General features: G+C 31.0%; 1 protein-coding gene across 1 annotated transcript in view; it reads right to left on the reverse strand.

Moving 5' to 3' along the window:
• Nucleotides 1-17223, reverse strand: part of LOC126886618 (estradiol 17-beta-dehydrogenase 11-like) — a 315249-nt gene that overhangs the window by 203180 nt on the left and 94846 nt on the right. The gene's annotated exons all lie outside the window — the stretch shown is intronic.

The raw sequence follows: 17223 nt of genomic DNA on the forward strand, positions 1-17223 counted from the left end.
GAAGAATCTTTGAATTTATGTTCTAGATGTCCTTGATCATGATACAAATTATGTAATTAAAGGGGGGCAGCATTTTTAATTTATAAATATTAAACATAATCATGTAATATTAAAATAATTATCATATCAAAGTATTAAATATCATGTGATATTTATTTCAACGGTAATTAGCCAAGGAAGTGTCTAAATTATTTTTGTTTTTATTTCGATTGACGAAAATATATTATAATTGTGATAAAGAAAATAAATAATATTATTGGATCCCGCGTAAAAAAAAGTTGATTAATAGCAAGCTGAAAATTTGTTAATAGCTTAACGGTGTCTCGTCGGACAAACTTTGATGTATGGGAACACTGCAACAGGGGAAGTTTTAATTGTGGAATGTGTCATCCTGACAAGTTTATGATTGTGAAAACTAGCAGGTTGTTTTTAAGTTTATTCAATAGGAAACTTTATATAATATATTGTTCTGAAGCTATTTCTTTATGGCATTTATGTAATTTATTATTCTAAATGGGAAATAAGCCACAATTTAACTTAAAAAAATTATTTTATTGACGTTTGGACTTCCAACTATTTTATTTATTTTATATTTATTGTATTTTGATAACGACGTCCGACGTTGGAATCGAAACGTCAATAAAATAATTTTTTAAGTTAAATTGTGGTTTGTTTCCCATTTATAATAATAAATTTACATAATATATGAAAAAATGCTTGCCCGACAAATACAGGGTGGGGCATTAGTGTGACAAAGTCCAATTATTCGTTTGTCGTAAGAGATACGAAAAAAAGTTATTTAGGTAAAAGTTGGAGCACTGATAGGACCATAATTTAAAAATATTTTCAAATGTACAGGGGCGTGCGTATTGACAGGGTGACACAAACTTATGTTTTTTTAAATGGAACACCTTGTATATTTTTACATTTTTGGATTATCCTCAATGTTTCCTTTCTTTAAATATATGGTTTTGTAATATTATACGAGGTAGTTTAAAAGATAATTACGTTTTTTTGTTAATTTCGTAGCAACCTTTACACCCTGTAAAATTGTAGTGATTTGACATAAAATTTTTATTTTATATTCAAACGATTTTGAATATAGTCTACTATTGTTAAACGTTAACAGTATAGCGAAATGTTAAATTTTAGTATACAGGGTTGGTCAAAACTCGGAATGAGTATTTTCTGCGTTTTCTTAAATGGAACACCCTATATTTTAGTATTGTAATGAAATGCTATTTTATGGTACTTTCTTATTTCTTAAGCTTTCCCTATACCTAAGTGCTTTAATTTGTAAGTTATTCGTGATTCTTTAAGTCGAACATTAATTGCAACAAAAATTACGTGAAATTTTATTAGGTGGCCGTGAAAATATCCAATCAAAAATAATTTTTGGAAAAAAAGATACATAATAATCTAGCCTCATCGTTAATTTATTAATATTGGATAAGATATCTACATACATTCGTAGTTAAGGTTGTTGGTGCTTAAAATATTAATCAAACATACAAAATTCTCCCTAGTTGGCTATGACACAAAATTTGCTTAAACATTTGACAATATACTATTTATATAGTTCCAGTTGATTTGTTACCATTACTAATATTAATTTTTCTAATAAGGAACTGATTAAAATGGCTTTGTGCTAGGAGAGTATAACAAAAATGAGCTACTTGCAATAAAAATTTATCACGAGCAATTCCCTGATAGACGAAAACCAAAAAGAGAAACTTTTGAAAGTATACTAAAACGGTTTCAATAGACTTGATACTTAAATTGTAAGAACGGTTGTACTAATATGCAGATCCTTAGTGACACTAAGGATTACATTTAATTCCTGTTTTCTTCACTTACAATAGTTTTTGTTCAATCAGATTTATCATAATCTAAGTGTCCAGTCCGTTGAAACCGTTCTAGTATATTTTCAAACGTTTCTCTTCTTAGTTGTCATTTATCAGTGAATTTCTGATAAAAAATTCTTATTCCTAGTAGCACATTTTTGTTATACTCCACTAGCACAAAAATCTTATTAATCGGTTGCTCATTAGAAAAATTCATATTAGTAATGGTAACAAAGCAACTGGAACTATAAAAATAGTATAATATCAAATTTTTAAGGAAATTTAGTGTCAGCCGACTAGGTAGAATATTGTATGCTTTTATTAATATTTTGCGCACCAACAATCTTAACTACGAATTTATTTGGATATCTCATCCAATATTAATAAATTAAGGATCAGGCTAGATCATTATGTATTTTTTTTCAAAAAATTATTTTTGATTGGATATTTTCACGGCCACCTAATAAAATTTCACGTTATTTTTGTTGCAATTAATGTTTGGCTTAAAGAATGCCGAATAACTTAACAAATTAAACCACTTAGCTATAGGGAATGCTTAAGAAATATAAAAGTACCATAAAATATCATTTCATTACAATACTAAAATACAGGGTGTTCCATTTAAGAAAACGCAGAAAATACTCATTCCGAGTTTCGACCAACCCTGTATACTAAAATTTAATATTTCGCTATACTGTTAATGTTTAACAATAGTAGACTATATTAAAAATCGTTTGAACATAAAATAAAAATTTGATGTCAAATCACTACAATTCTACAGGGTGTAAATCTAACTACGAAATTAACAAAAAAGCGTAATTATATTTTAAACTACCTGGTATAATATTACAAAACCATATATTTTAAGGAAGTAAACATTGAAGAGAATCCAAAAATGTAAAAATATACAGGGTGTTCTATTTAAAAAAACATAAGTTTGTGTCACCTTGCCAATACGCACGCCCCTGTATATTTGAAAATATTTTTAAATTATGGTCCTATTAGTGCCCCAACTTTTACCTAAATAACTTTTTTTCGTATCTCTTACGACAAACGAGTAATTTTAGACTTTGTCACACTAATGCCCCACCCTGTATGTTGGGCATTTTAATATGTAAGTCCAACACGTAGAACATGTCAAATGACAGGAATTATATTGGTGGTAAATAGCAGTCTGATTTTTGCATGAGAGTTTAATGAATGGGTAACAAATCAATTGGAAGTTCTGGGTTCCAAAACAATTCTGGAATTACGTTGCAGTTGTAGGTAAAACCGGTGGTATTAAATCAGCCGACTTGCTGACCTGTTGCTTATACATAGCAATGATACAGTATATTCATTCGTCTTCAGAATATTCATTCGCTTTTATTGAAAAATAAAAAAGTTAGGTATCTCAACAACTAGCCATGTTTTTCGTCAATAAATTCTTATGTTTTGCTTAGTTTAATAAACAAGCCTAAAGTAGGCTATGATAAATGAACAATTTGATAAATGTCAAATTGTTAACAGTCAAAAAGTGGCTGGTTTGTTGTAAACATTAGTAGATTTATTATTTATGTCCGTAATTTGGTTGTTGTTTGGTGGAAATGGAACGCGCTACAAGGAATTTGATCCGCAACGAATGCGTTCAAGCAGTCACCTTACATATCGAAGAACTTAGCTACCATGCTATCGGCTCCTTATATTGTTAACAATTTTTTGCTAATGCACGATACTGCAAGACCTGTCTTTGCACGAACTGTAACCGAAAATTTACAACAGGTAAATCTTCGGATTTTCAATTGGCCACCGCATAGTATAAATCTTAACCCAATTGAACATTTGTGGGACATAATTGGCAGAAGACTACGACAGCGTTTGCCACCTCCTAGAACCTTACAAGAGGTAGAACAGTAGCTCTCGAGATTTGGAGTGATATTTTTATTAAAGACCAACTAGCAAACCTCATTTGTAATATAAAAGGGCATATCTCTTTTATTATAGAACATAAGCGAATGAATCAAAAAACAAAAATATCAAAAACGAGGAAACTGGAATATCTAGGCCACATAATGAGAGGGGAAAAGTACTCCCTGCTAAGACTCATAATCCAAGGAAATCTCGAAAAAGAGAAATGTGAGACGTAGGAGGATTTCCTGGTTGCGAAATTTAAGGGAGTGGTACAAGTGCAGTTCAATACAATTGTTCAGAGCTGCAGCCAACAAAGTTAAGATTACTGTGATGGTAGCCAACCTCCCATAGGAGACGGTACTGCAAGAAGAAGAAGAATATTCCGCAGGGTGTTTCGAACTTTTAGAAAAAAAAAACACAGTATACAATGGCATACAATGGTATACAATGACAACTTACCTGTCAACAATATTATTACAGGGATATTGTTAAAGCATAAATCTATACCATATGACAGCCTTCATTTCTATTTAAAACGTCACTAAATTTATGTTTATTTTTTTCCAATTGTCCATGCAAGATTTATTATTCTTTCTTTAATATCTTTGATATCATTATTTGCAAATGCTATCTCTGAGGTTCTCCTTTGTAACGTTACAATATTCCATCTCCTTTCTATAATTCATCCTTTTGTCTTCCTTTGTGTTTTACTTCTCATATACAGATTTTCTCTTTATTTTGTTTCTTTGACATTTGAGTTCATTTTCGTTTCAAGCCTTTTCGGTTTAGTTAGTTAACATTTCATTCTGCAGTCTTTCCATTCAAATTAAGTTCCCATTCGCTATGCAAAAATTAAGTTCCGCACTTCAATTGTTTAGCTCCTGTCCTATTCCCTTAACGTACTTCAAATAATAATTTTCTGAAACCTGAACTATTTATTGTAATTAGCGAGCATTAAAATATTCGTCAGTAGTAGTTTTTCTCCAATATGTTAACCACTTAAAAATGAGTGCCTTCGGATAATTTGCTCTCTTTTGAATAAAACTTGAAATAAGTAAAACCAATGTAATATCTGTAACAAGAGGTGTTTCCCAACTTATTTGGGGTGAATATGTTTTTTTTATTATAATTTACCTTGTGCTTTTCGGCTGATGTTTTTGTGAGCGATCCTTAGCAATGCTTGAGTTTTTTTATTTATTATTATCTTTATATTTTTTACACTTACTGCCATTATTAGCTTTATCGCCGTTTTGCACCGGTGACCATGAAACTGTAGTGAAGGCCTGCACCCGAACACCTTCACCGTCAGTCAACAGGGCTACGTGGAGCCGAAGTTCCTCCAAGACCAGAAGACAGCAACGGAGATCCCTCGACGCCTCGACGATCGCATAAGATAAGTAGCCTCTTGCAGTTAGATGTTCCCAAAGTGCTGCTGAATGAACTATTTTCTTGACAACAAGTCTTTTTATTGTTAATAAATTTCAATTTTCCTTTATTCAATATTTTGAATGGCGATAATATGTATTTAATAGATTTAATAAGGTCAATAAATGAATATGTGAACTTTTCGAATTTTATTGCTTAGCCTCCTTTAGATTCTTGGAAGAGTGATTCTTTCTTGCACAGCGCAGAACCTACGACAGGCTGAGCTAGCCAATAACCTGTGTAAGGGTTACATTAGGTTACAACTTCTATCTTTGTATCTTTGACTCTCTAGTTTTGTAATAGAATTATCTAGAATTTACAATTATGTCAAAATTCGATTTTATATAGGATAGTTCATTCTGAACAGAATTCTCACTAAAAATTTGTTGACATATAAAGGACATTTTGCCGTAAAGATGATTTAAAAACGAATTTACTATACCTAGCTACCTGTTGGCCCTATTATACTGATAAACAGTTCCAGATGGGTTTTCCCAAACAATAAAGCTTATCATAAAGCCGTTTAGTAGATACATACTTGGAATAAAGTAATAAAGTTATTTAGTAGATACCCAAAGAATATACCTACTATGAATAATTTCAAGAAAGTATTATCTAAATTATATAGGTTTACAGGAGACTATTTTATTTATGCCATATTTTCTAATACATCAAAACATGCCGCAATAATATGTCCTTAATCAAGTAAATATGAATATCGTATGCATTTATAAAGAAACCCACAAATACGCTGCATGTTTATGCACATGCATTTTGCATATAATCCAGGCTCTATTTATAAGTAACTACACAAAAATAAAAATTTATTAAGTAGTTATATTTCCTAGTTTTTGCTTGTGTAGTTCAAAATGTCCCCATCAAATTAGAAAAAAAAAAAAGAAACAAAAAGCGTGTATGAGCGGTTCCCTGCGGGGCCCGGGCCCTGGTTCCGCGGAACCATGCTCAGTACGCCACTGCCCTGTAGGTATAATGAAATAACCTGTAAATGTTATGTTTTTCTATTATGGGTCATTCCACGAATATACGACTTGGATTATCGCGACAACGAATATTTTAGTGTACAACATACATAAGAAGTACGAAAGTAAATGGCTCTAATAATCATTCCAATAAACAACAATGTAATTTTTAATTTACTTTCGTTCTTCATATTTTGCAGAGTAAAATATTCATTGTGGAGATAATCCAAGAGAATCGTATGTTCGTGGAATAGGGTATAGTTACTTTTTCTGACAATTACGTTTTTTGAACAAGATTTTACAACAACAAGACTCAAGATTTTATTTAAAATTATGCAGGTTATTCTCATAAAATATAAAATATTCAATTTAAAACATGCCTCCAGAATCATATTCAACAACAATAATATATATGTTTTCCGACGTACCAAGAATTATTTTAAAATTGTTATAGTGGAGTATACCAGGTCGGGGACGAAAGTATGCTAAATTTCCAGTTACTTGAGCGTTATGGGGACCTATTGGGATGTGAAGAGTAGGTCCTAAAACCAAAAAAAGTTAAGTTAAGTTTTCCATAAAGTGGGAGACTTTCTATTTTTTAATTTAATTTAATTCCATTTCCAACAATCCTTTTTCCCATTATAGCGCCATCTATACATAATTCGAAAAAATGTCTCCGATAAAGTTAATTATTTTTACGTAAGGAATCCAAATTTGCAATAAAAAATGGGGGCTCCTATCTAAGATTTTAAAGTAACCCCCACCTCACTTCCGTGGGGTGTTGTGTTTGGTGTCGTTCGATAGATTTTCCAAAAATATATACGTGTAATTTTCAGTTTTTAGATCTTATGTTCATATCGCCAAATATCGCGGGGTCGTATTTAAAATTTTAAATTTACCCCTCACCCCTCTCCGTGGGGGGTCGTGTTTGGTATCATTTGATAGATTTTTGAAAAATATTGAACACGTATTTTTTAGTTTTTCGATCTGACGTTAATTTTGCAAAATATTCGCTTTTTTTTGTGAAACTTTGTGACTCGCCCACTTCCTTATGACCCTCTCAAATCGTCAGATTTTTGAAATATACACTGTTTTGCATGCACTTAATTTACCTTATCTTAATCTGACGATTTCGAGTTTTTCTAAGGATAGATTTTTTTTCGGACCCCCCTTAACGAAATCGCCTGTATTAAGAGCCAATATGGTAGAGGTACATTTACAGGGTACAAGGTTTCTCGCCATGTGATAATCTGAGGCGCAATCGAATAACTGCAAAAATCCCCGCTTGGGCTCTCCTACCATAAGTATTTGAAATGTATTTATTTGGGAATTTTTTTTATTGTGAAATTTGTTCTATTTTAAAAATACCAAGAAACGTGGTACAACCGCCAATGGATATTATAGGTGTAAATTATTTGGGTTTTTATGGTATTTATTTCTATTACTAAAAGCCATAGAACAAAATTGGATAATAATGTTTTTCTATTCTCATACTATAATATATCAATTATGATGTCACTACCTGTATCTTAATGAACTTCATTATGATACAGATTTTCATCAAGATACAGATTTTTAACCAATAGAATCGCGATATGGCATTCGCGATAAAGGTGGTACCTACACGCGCAGTGATCAATGGCGAGTCAAATACATACGCTTTGACAGTTCTCAATATGTAAACAAACCGTCAAACTGACAAACTACTGAATTTATTTGTGTTACAAAATTAATAAATTTGAATATATTTTTTGTTGTGAATGATCATAGAAAAAATAGTGTATACAACTTGCATTTAATTATCATTATGAAGCTCGTACTCTATACGCAACTCGCCGCATACGGCTCGTTTCGTAGACCCTCATACTCGCTTCATAGACCAGTAAGGATCTGTTTTTAGGTGGATGTGAGAGGTGGCATTCAGATTTTTGCGGATAAAGTTAGTTGATAACTTTGTTAATAATAATTGATTTATGCTCCTTCTCAAATATGCCCGGAACATTAATAAAAAAAAATAAAATATTTAAAAATTTCAAAAAATTTCATTTTTTTTCTACTTTTTTTGCTTATAACTTCAAAACTATTCATTTTAGAACAAAGTCCTATAGGAATAAAACAAAGATAATTAAATTTTCTATCAGATGCGATTGGTTAAAAATGTCTTAATTTATCACCCTCGCTTCAAAATAGCAATAAATATAAAATAAGGGGGCAAAACAAGCCTGTCTTTATTCAATGATTTTACATCACTTAGGTTACACTTGGAACCTTCCTAATTCGCCTAGAAAATTTTTGTGATGTGCTAAAACCGTACACCAAATTTCATTAAAATTGACTTACTAGATTTTGCATAATAATTTTGCAATCTAAACTTTTTTTAAAAAATTAAAATTTTTTAAAATCTTGCACAACAAAAACTAGAACATACAAAGATTTGTCAATTTTTCTACATATAAAGAAGTACTCCACCTATCTAATGCACTTTACATAATTGAAATCGGATTATTTAAGCAGCCTCAGCAATGTTTTAAAGTTATAAACAATTTTTGGCTTATAAACAAATTAGTGCTGTGGCCAGGAGGGTGCTACGGGCTCCTTTATTTAGATGGACTTACCCAAGTTTTTTTATGTATTTTGACCCGTAGAACACGAATTATTTGGGTAACAGTTGATCCGGATATCGATAAGATTGTTATAAACAAAGAACTTGAGGAATTACATAAAATCGATTTTTCGCAAAATAAAACATTTTTTTGTATTTCTTGGGTAATTCTAAGCAAAAAATGTTCTTACAAGTTTTTTCGTAGGATACATAGTTTTCGAGATAAACGCGGTGGAACTTTCAAAAAATCGAGAAATTGCAATTTTTGAACGCGAATAAAGTTTGATTAAAAAATAAAATAGCAATTCTGCTGACAGCATTTGAAAGTTTACGTCAAATTATACCGGTTTTAATTATTTGCATTGCTAAAAATGAATTTTTTTATTATTAAACAAAGCTATTTGTTTATAAGCCAAAAAATTGTTTATAAATTTAAAACATTGCTGGGGCCCCTTAAATAATCCGATTTTAATTCTGTAAAGTGTATTAGATAGGTAGAGCACCTCTTTATATGTAAAAAAATTAGCCAACTTCTAAATGGTCTACTTTTTGTTCAGAAAGATTTTAAAAAATTTGAACTTTTTTAAAAACATTTAGATTGCAAATTTATTATGCAAAATTTATTAGGTCGATTTTAATGAAATTTGGTACACGATTTAAGTATGCTACAAAGAATTTACTAAGCGAATTACTAAGGTTCTTAGTGCCACCAAAGTGGTTAAAAAATATTGAATAACAACAGACTTATTTTGCCCCCTTATATTGTATTTATTGCTATATTGCAGAAAAGATAATACATTAAGACATTTTTTACCAGTCGTATATCATATAAAATTCAATTATCTTTATTTTATTTCTGTACGACTTTGTTCCAAAACGAATCGTTTTAAAGTTATAAGCAAAGAAAGCAGAAAAAAATCGATGTTTTTCGAAATTTTTAAATATTTTAATTTTTTTATTAATGTTTCGGGCATATTTGAGAAGGAGCATAAGTCAATTATTATTACTGAAGGTGTCACCTAACTTTATCTGCAAAAATTCGAATGCCACCTCTCACATCCAAAAATAGACGTTTTTTCGCAGATCCTTACTGGTCTATCATAATGACCATTATTAAATGCTCGTTGCATAAGATACTATTATCAATGATATGGTGCTATTATAAATAAAATACCTCTTATAAATAAACATTAATATTAATTAATATTAATTTGCGAATAGTAAATGAGATTTTGAAACTGTTTTCTTGTGGTATGTTTAAATGAAATATTATTTTATATGGGATTAAACCACAATAACTGTACATTTTACATTTGTTTTGACATTTTTTACTTCCAATCTGGAAATATTTCGAGGGCTGAGAACAATAATGTTCCAAGCGCCATTTCATAAAATTTTCAGGGGACAAATTTCTAATTTTAAACTATCATAACTTCGTTATTTGTAGGAATATATCTAATAGGACTTATCCTAATAATCTTAAAATTACTTTATACTACAATGTGGTAAATTGTGATAACGCCTCATTTTTGGAAAGTAGTAAGTATAAAAATTAGTTTAATATTTAAACAAAATACAAATAAACTGTTAAAAATATATTTATTTCGTTAAAATAATATAATAGAAGTACATACAACTTGTGCGTACAAAGTACAGACACATTCTTTTTTTTTTAATTTTTGTTTTAATAAAATTTTTTAGAAAGTAGTACCAAAGTATTAAAATTAGTTTGATATTTAAATAAAATACAAATATACTGTTATAGTGGCGCACCTAGTAGAATTTTCCTTTGGGGGGTTGGCTTGGGCACCGAACTTTTTTTGTATGGTTTGTGAAAGACAAGTTACCAACATTTTCCTATTACTCTTTAAATATTTTTTATAAGCGCTGAGGGGGACAAACCCCCTGGGTTAAGCCACTGAAAGTATATTTGTTTTTTTGAAATCATATAATAAAAGTATAACTTATTACGTGGGTACAAAGTACACACACTCTTAATTTTTCTAAAGTACTTGTCGCTTTTAACCTTATTGCCCGAACATGAAAGTATTTCACGTACTTGAAACCTTATTTCATCATTGATTACACCGCCAGCTAGAAACAATTCAACGTTTTTCAACTATCATTCGATGGAGAATTCTTTATTAAATATAATTCTTTAAAAAACTGATTTTCTACAAAATGTCGCTTGGAACCCTATTGTTCTCAACCTTCGACTTTTCAAAATGTTTTTAATTATGAAGTTATTAGATTAACCTGTAAATGACTTACGTGACCTCAATCTTTTGTGCAAATAGCCATATTTTGAGTGAAATAGTGAGAGGTGTTCGGATTGATAGCGAACATGCCTGCGATCTTTCGAAGTCTTTGTTTTTAATGTATGCTTTATGCTCATTTATCCTAATAATTAATCTTCTTCTTCTTCTACGGCACTACAGCCCAAATTGAGCCTTGGCCTCCTTTATTTTTTGCCTCCACCCTTGCTTGTCTGTGCTCTTTTTGGTAGCCTATTCTCTTCCATTCTTATCACATGTCCGGCCCATTGCAATCTTTGTATTCTAATGAAGTCTGACAGGGGTGCTTCCCTATAAAGTTGATAAAGTTCGTTGTTGTATCGACTTCTGAAGATTCCGTTTTCCCTCACAGGTCCTAGCATTATTCTCCTCAGTACTTTCCTTTCGAATGTGTCAGTTTGTTTTTGGAAGTTTCTTTTAGGACCCAGGCTTCACTGCCATAGCATGTTATTGGTCGAATTAAAGTTTTATAGATTCTCATCTTTGTATTTCGCTGGACAATTTTAGACCGAAATATATGGGAAAATGCAAAATAAGCTCTGTTTGCTTGCGTTATTCTCTTCCGTATTTCTCCATCTTCTGATCCGTCGGCATATATTTTTACTCCCAGGTATGTAAACTTTCAAACCGTTTCAATGTCATCTTCATGTATAATGTTTTGTGGGACTATATTTCTTCTCGTCTGACTCATTATTTTTGATTTTTCTGTGTTAATTTCCAGACCTAGCATTTTGTTTGTGTTGTTAACTCTGCGCATGTTTCCTGTGCCCCTGTTGATGTTCTAGAATTCTAATAATTAATGGTATTCACGTTTCTCCTAGATATAAATTATTGTATTCACCAGGTACTTTATAAATGCAGTTCTTTGATCTCTCCTGTATGTTGTTTGGTTTGATTTTAGACAAAATAGATCTCAACGTGTTGGTTTTAATGTTGTATTTATTAACTATCCATTTTAATTGTTCCGATAGTATTTCTGAAAGTTGTGGTTTGAGTGATAGCTTAAGTATTGGTTGGTGTTCTGTGGATTTTAGTTATATATCCTATATCCTTTTTGGTCATTAACAAATCCAAATTTGGTAGAGTGTTGTTGTTTTATTTTTTTATGGTAAATTTGACTGATTCTTCTATGTAGTTATTGTCCATAAAAAATTATTGTTCAGTGTTTTTGGTCCATAAGGCCAACAATGGAGAACACATAATCTACATATATCCACCATTCCGTGGGTTTTTGGTCATGCTTTTACACAATTCAATGCTCAAATTCTTCCATGAACATATCAGCTAATGATGGAGATAAGAAAAAACCCATGGGGAATCCAAAATCTTCAAAAAGCTTCATTTTAACTGAGACATTCAGCTTTGTTATTATTATTTTTATCCATTTTGAAAAGATGTGAAAACCTTGTTGTTTTACCTTTGTATACACAACTCCTCTGTCATTAGACCAGATAGAATGACAAATGAGGTGTCGAATGAAAGTTTATAACCCAAGGATGGTATTAAAGGTGAGAAATTTGACCTGGGACTTCCGGTGTGAGAGTTGAATTAGGAAGTACTGTTTTAAAGTTGCCTAAATAGTACAAGCGATATATTTTTCGACGCGCCTTAGCAAGACGGGAATAAATAAGTAATATACTTCCGGTGTTATATCACGTGTATATAATAACAAGAATAAAAAACCGCTAAACGCCGTAAACATGAGTGGCGCGTACAATATTCCAGATACAAAAGAGCTGATATGAATATTACGTGGCGCGAAAGTGTATTTTTATTTTGATGGAAAATAAAATTCTAGTTTTATTTTAAAAGATTTTTCCACAATATTTGCTCAATTTGAAGTAAAACACGCCATAAAAGAGTAACTTTGATACAGTTTGAATTTTGAAACTCTTTTGTGGCGCGTTTACTTCAAATTTAGCAAATATTATGGAAAAATCTTTTAAAATAAAACTAGAATTTTGTTTTGCATCAAAATAAAAATGCATTTTCGCGCCACGTAATATTCATATCAGATCTTTTGTAGCTGGAATATTGTATGCGCCACTCATTTTTACGGCATTTAGAGGTTTTTTATTTTTGTATCAGCAGTTTTTCAAAGTTATTTATAAATTAAATGTATGAAGTTGAATGCAATGTTTCTCGATTACACGTTAAGCTTTATAAATGGTCGCCTTTGTCGCATTACCTCCCAAATGATCTAGTGTCCATCGAATGTACACTAGATTTTTTTTTATTCGAAATAGATTGACAAAAAATATTGGGATGGCCGGTAAATAAACTCGGATTGCCCGTTGTCAGATCAAATTTAGCGGTAACCACTACAACTACATCAACCATTTCGGGAATAATCGTTAATTGGATTATACTTTTGTAGCTTAATACCTTCTAAACGGCTTAACCGATTTTGATCGCTAAACATGAGTTTGAAACGTATGGACAAGTAGTATCTGATGCATCTAAGGTCAAGTATGATAACTGAAGAAATTATTGAGCTTGAAGGAATTATTGAGCTACAGGAATTATTGAGCTTGAAAACCGTTTTTTGCATAGATAATAGATTTGATCATACTTATGAAGCCTATAACTTAAAAAATCTAATTTTCCCTGATATGAGGTATACACCGTTAGATTCGTCTAGAGTCCTTCTACAAACGCTTAGTTATTGGCGCCATTCGTAGGTTGAAATTTTGAGTAATTGTCGAAAAACCAAAATTTTCAAAGTTTAGTTTTTCAGTTTTTCGGCTATACTGAGTTGTATGTATGTCTGATCGTGACGTCTTACACACTATTTGAAAGCTTAACTCAACACTATTGATTTGGTGTATTTGCGGTTCTCCTGTCTCTTCTTGAACCGAAGATATATTATACCCCCAAAAAATATGTCGTTTTGTACCTACCAAGTCCTATAGCTGGCTTATGGGTGGTCAAAAATCACAAACTACACCGGTTCTGAATCGCCTCTGACTCCCTCTTCAAACACAGAAAAAAATTCAGATCGGTTTAACTACTCCAGTCACATACTTACATACATATCCACAAACATTTTCCCTTTTTTAAATAGAAATTGAGTCATATTTCTGAGCTCGGCAACTTTTGAATGGTATAACCGATTTTCAAAATTAGACATGCGTTGGAAAGGTAATGATCAGTACTATTAGAAGCCGTAAAGGTCGGATTTAAATTTTCAAAGTTTTTGAGAGTTTTGGGAACGAGAACGAAAAACAGACCCTAAATAGCAAGGGCCGTAAAATCCACACCCTTGGACCAAAATGGATGGTTGACATAGAAATGGGTGAGTCTTTTCCTGAACTTTAAGATGGGAGTTGGCCCAATTTTCAATTCAGTCAGATTTAGAAAATCGAAAATTTCGTGTATATATATAGTGTCGCGTGTAGGGGGGTGTGGGTGTGCGCCACTGGCGAGAACTGCCGTTTTCTGGTAATATATTAATCTATGCGCAATAAAAAGTCGAGCTCGAATATTTTGTTTTGATTTTCGGTTAAGATGTTATGACCGGAAGTTTGTCAAAAATGACTTAAAGTTAGTGAAATCATAAATATATCAATCGACACAAAGTTACACGAAGAGTTCAAATATCGACGTCCAGGTCTATCTCCGGTCACATTGGGTGAAAACCTAGAATTTGCGAAGTCCAATTGCTTGTTTTTAAAGTTTTCTCCAAGGGCACATTAGTAAATAGGCTGGTAATGTTAAATCTGACCAGCATGTTGTTGGGATTGTAATATTCTGCTTGTTTTTGCAGAAAATATTGTGAATTCTTTATAAAAGTGTTCATGTGGCAATTATATCATATTACATATTATATCGAGAAGGAATTAAAAAAAGAGTTTGCCGCAAGGAAAGCTCATGCTACTGCTAATTGGTTTAAGGGATACGTTCGTGGTATTCTGCTGTAGTAGGGGTATTAATGTTCTTCTTTGGTAGTCTGTCAGGTTAAGTAGATAATATTTTGTACACTTTATTATTCAAGGATTTGGTTGGATCCTTATTTAGTTTTGAGTATGGTCCATTTGTGGCTAATTACAATAAAATAACCCTAGAATATTTGCAATAAAATAAAATATAAGTAAATAATTAAGATTTTATCACGATTTCAAAGGGTGAATATGTTTTATAATTTTTGACATAGGTAGTTGTGTTCCTTAAGTTTGATTTACCGTAGATTAGGTCAGCAGTAAATGTGCAAGTATATGACGTCTAGCTTTTAAACGTTATCAAACATATAATATATATGTTTGATAACGATTATAATATTATTGGCGATATTGATTATACTATTAATACCCTTAAATAAACAAGCATGATATGGTTTTCTACTGATAAGATACATATAACATAAATATTATGCAGTTAAGTTTTAAGATAAAAGTTTTCTTTAATCGTGGTACCTATGCACCGAACGATGTTTATGAGAAATATATTTTTAATAAACCTAATCATAGGCCAGTGTGGTAGGTTATTTTTAAATTTTTTCAAATGAGTCATTAGTATTAATAAGGTAAGAAGAAAAGACGAAATGCAGTGCTGTCTACAGTCTGCTAGTACGTTCTTTAAAGGTAAAATATTACAAAACCTCTAAATTTTAAAGAACCGCTTGGATTGACATGAAATTTGGCATACACATAGCTAACAAGTCAAAAAAAAGTGATATTGTGCCGATGTGTGCTTTTGCCCTAGGGGTGAGTTTCACCCCCTTTTGGGAGTGAAAAATATATGTCCAAGATAAGTCCGGAAATGGATAAAATGACTAATTCTAAGCAACTTTTGTTCCATAAAGTTTTTTCACTAAGTTAATACTTTTCGAGTTATTTGCGAGTGAATATGTTAATTTTTCTACAAAATAACCACGTTTTCAGACGGTTTTTCGCAAATAACTCAAAAAGTAAGTATTTTTTCGAAAAAAAAAATCTTATCAAAAATATAGCAAGTAAAAAAGTGAAAAACATGGTGTATATATTAGGTCACTATACTTAGTAGAAACAGAGTTATAGCTAATAAAAAATATTTTCATATTCGTCAAATTCCAAATCGAATATTTTAACGTGCCATAACCAAAAAACGAAGCACTTTTTTGGGGTTAATTCATTTTAACTTTTTTAAACTGTTTAAAAAATGCTAATTTTTGTTTTTTTAAAAAAAATTTTAGCATCAAAAGTAAACAAGTTACCCTCAAAATAAAGTTTGTCCCTTTTTTTTGGTAAGAAATCGGGAAAATCACCCCTAATTAGCATTTCAAATAAACTTAATTTTTTCTTCACAAGTTTTTTACTCGCGTATGTATTGATCATATGATCTGTAAGTTTCATCCGTTCAAAGTCCTTATTTTTAAAAGAGCTGTAGTTAAAAGGGCTTGAACGAGTCACTTATCACGAGTGTATGAAAATTTAGAAACACCGAATCTTAACCAATTTTTGTCTTACAGAAAAACAAAAAAATACAAAATATTCAGAACAGTTAAGCCGACTTTTTTTATTCTTAAAGATTTTTGGTATCTCTAACAACTTTTAAGTTATTTTGAAAAAAAGCCATTTTTTTTCAAAATTAAAATTTTTAAAAATTTTACTTTAAAACCAAATTTTTTCAAAAATAAGTACTTTGAATCGATGAAACTTACAGATCATAATATAAAGACACAACATAAGTAAAGTAACTTGTGAAGCGGTAACGATTAATTTCATTTAAGTTGCTAATTGGGGGGTGATCTTCCTGATTTTTTTTTTGCCAAAACAAAAGGGACCAACTTTATTTTGAGCGTAACTTGCTTACATTTGATGCTAGAAATTTTTTTTTAAAAACAGAAATAAAGCTTTTTTTAAACACTTTAAAAAAGTTCTAATGTGTTTTTCCCAAGAATGCTTCATTATTTGGATATTTCACATTGAAGTATTCTATTTGGAATTTTTCGAATATGAACCTATTTTTCATTAGCTATAACTCTGCTTTTGCTAGGTATAGAGACCTAAATATATACACCGTTTTTTTTCACTTTTTTATAGGCTATAGTTTTGCTAAGAATATTTTTTTCGACAAAATGCTTACGTTTTGAGTTATTTGCGAAAAACCGTCTAAAAAGTGGTCATTTTGTTGAAAAATTAACATATTCACTTGAAAATAACTCGAAAAATATTGATTTGGTGAAAAAACTCTATAGAACAAAAGTTGCT

The sequence above is a fragment of the Diabrotica virgifera genome, chromosome 6 (genome assembly GCF_917563875.1).
Source record: "Diabrotica virgifera virgifera chromosome 6, PGI_DIABVI_V3a".
Classification (NCBI taxonomy): domain Eukaryota; kingdom Metazoa; phylum Arthropoda; class Insecta; order Coleoptera; family Chrysomelidae; genus Diabrotica; species Diabrotica virgifera.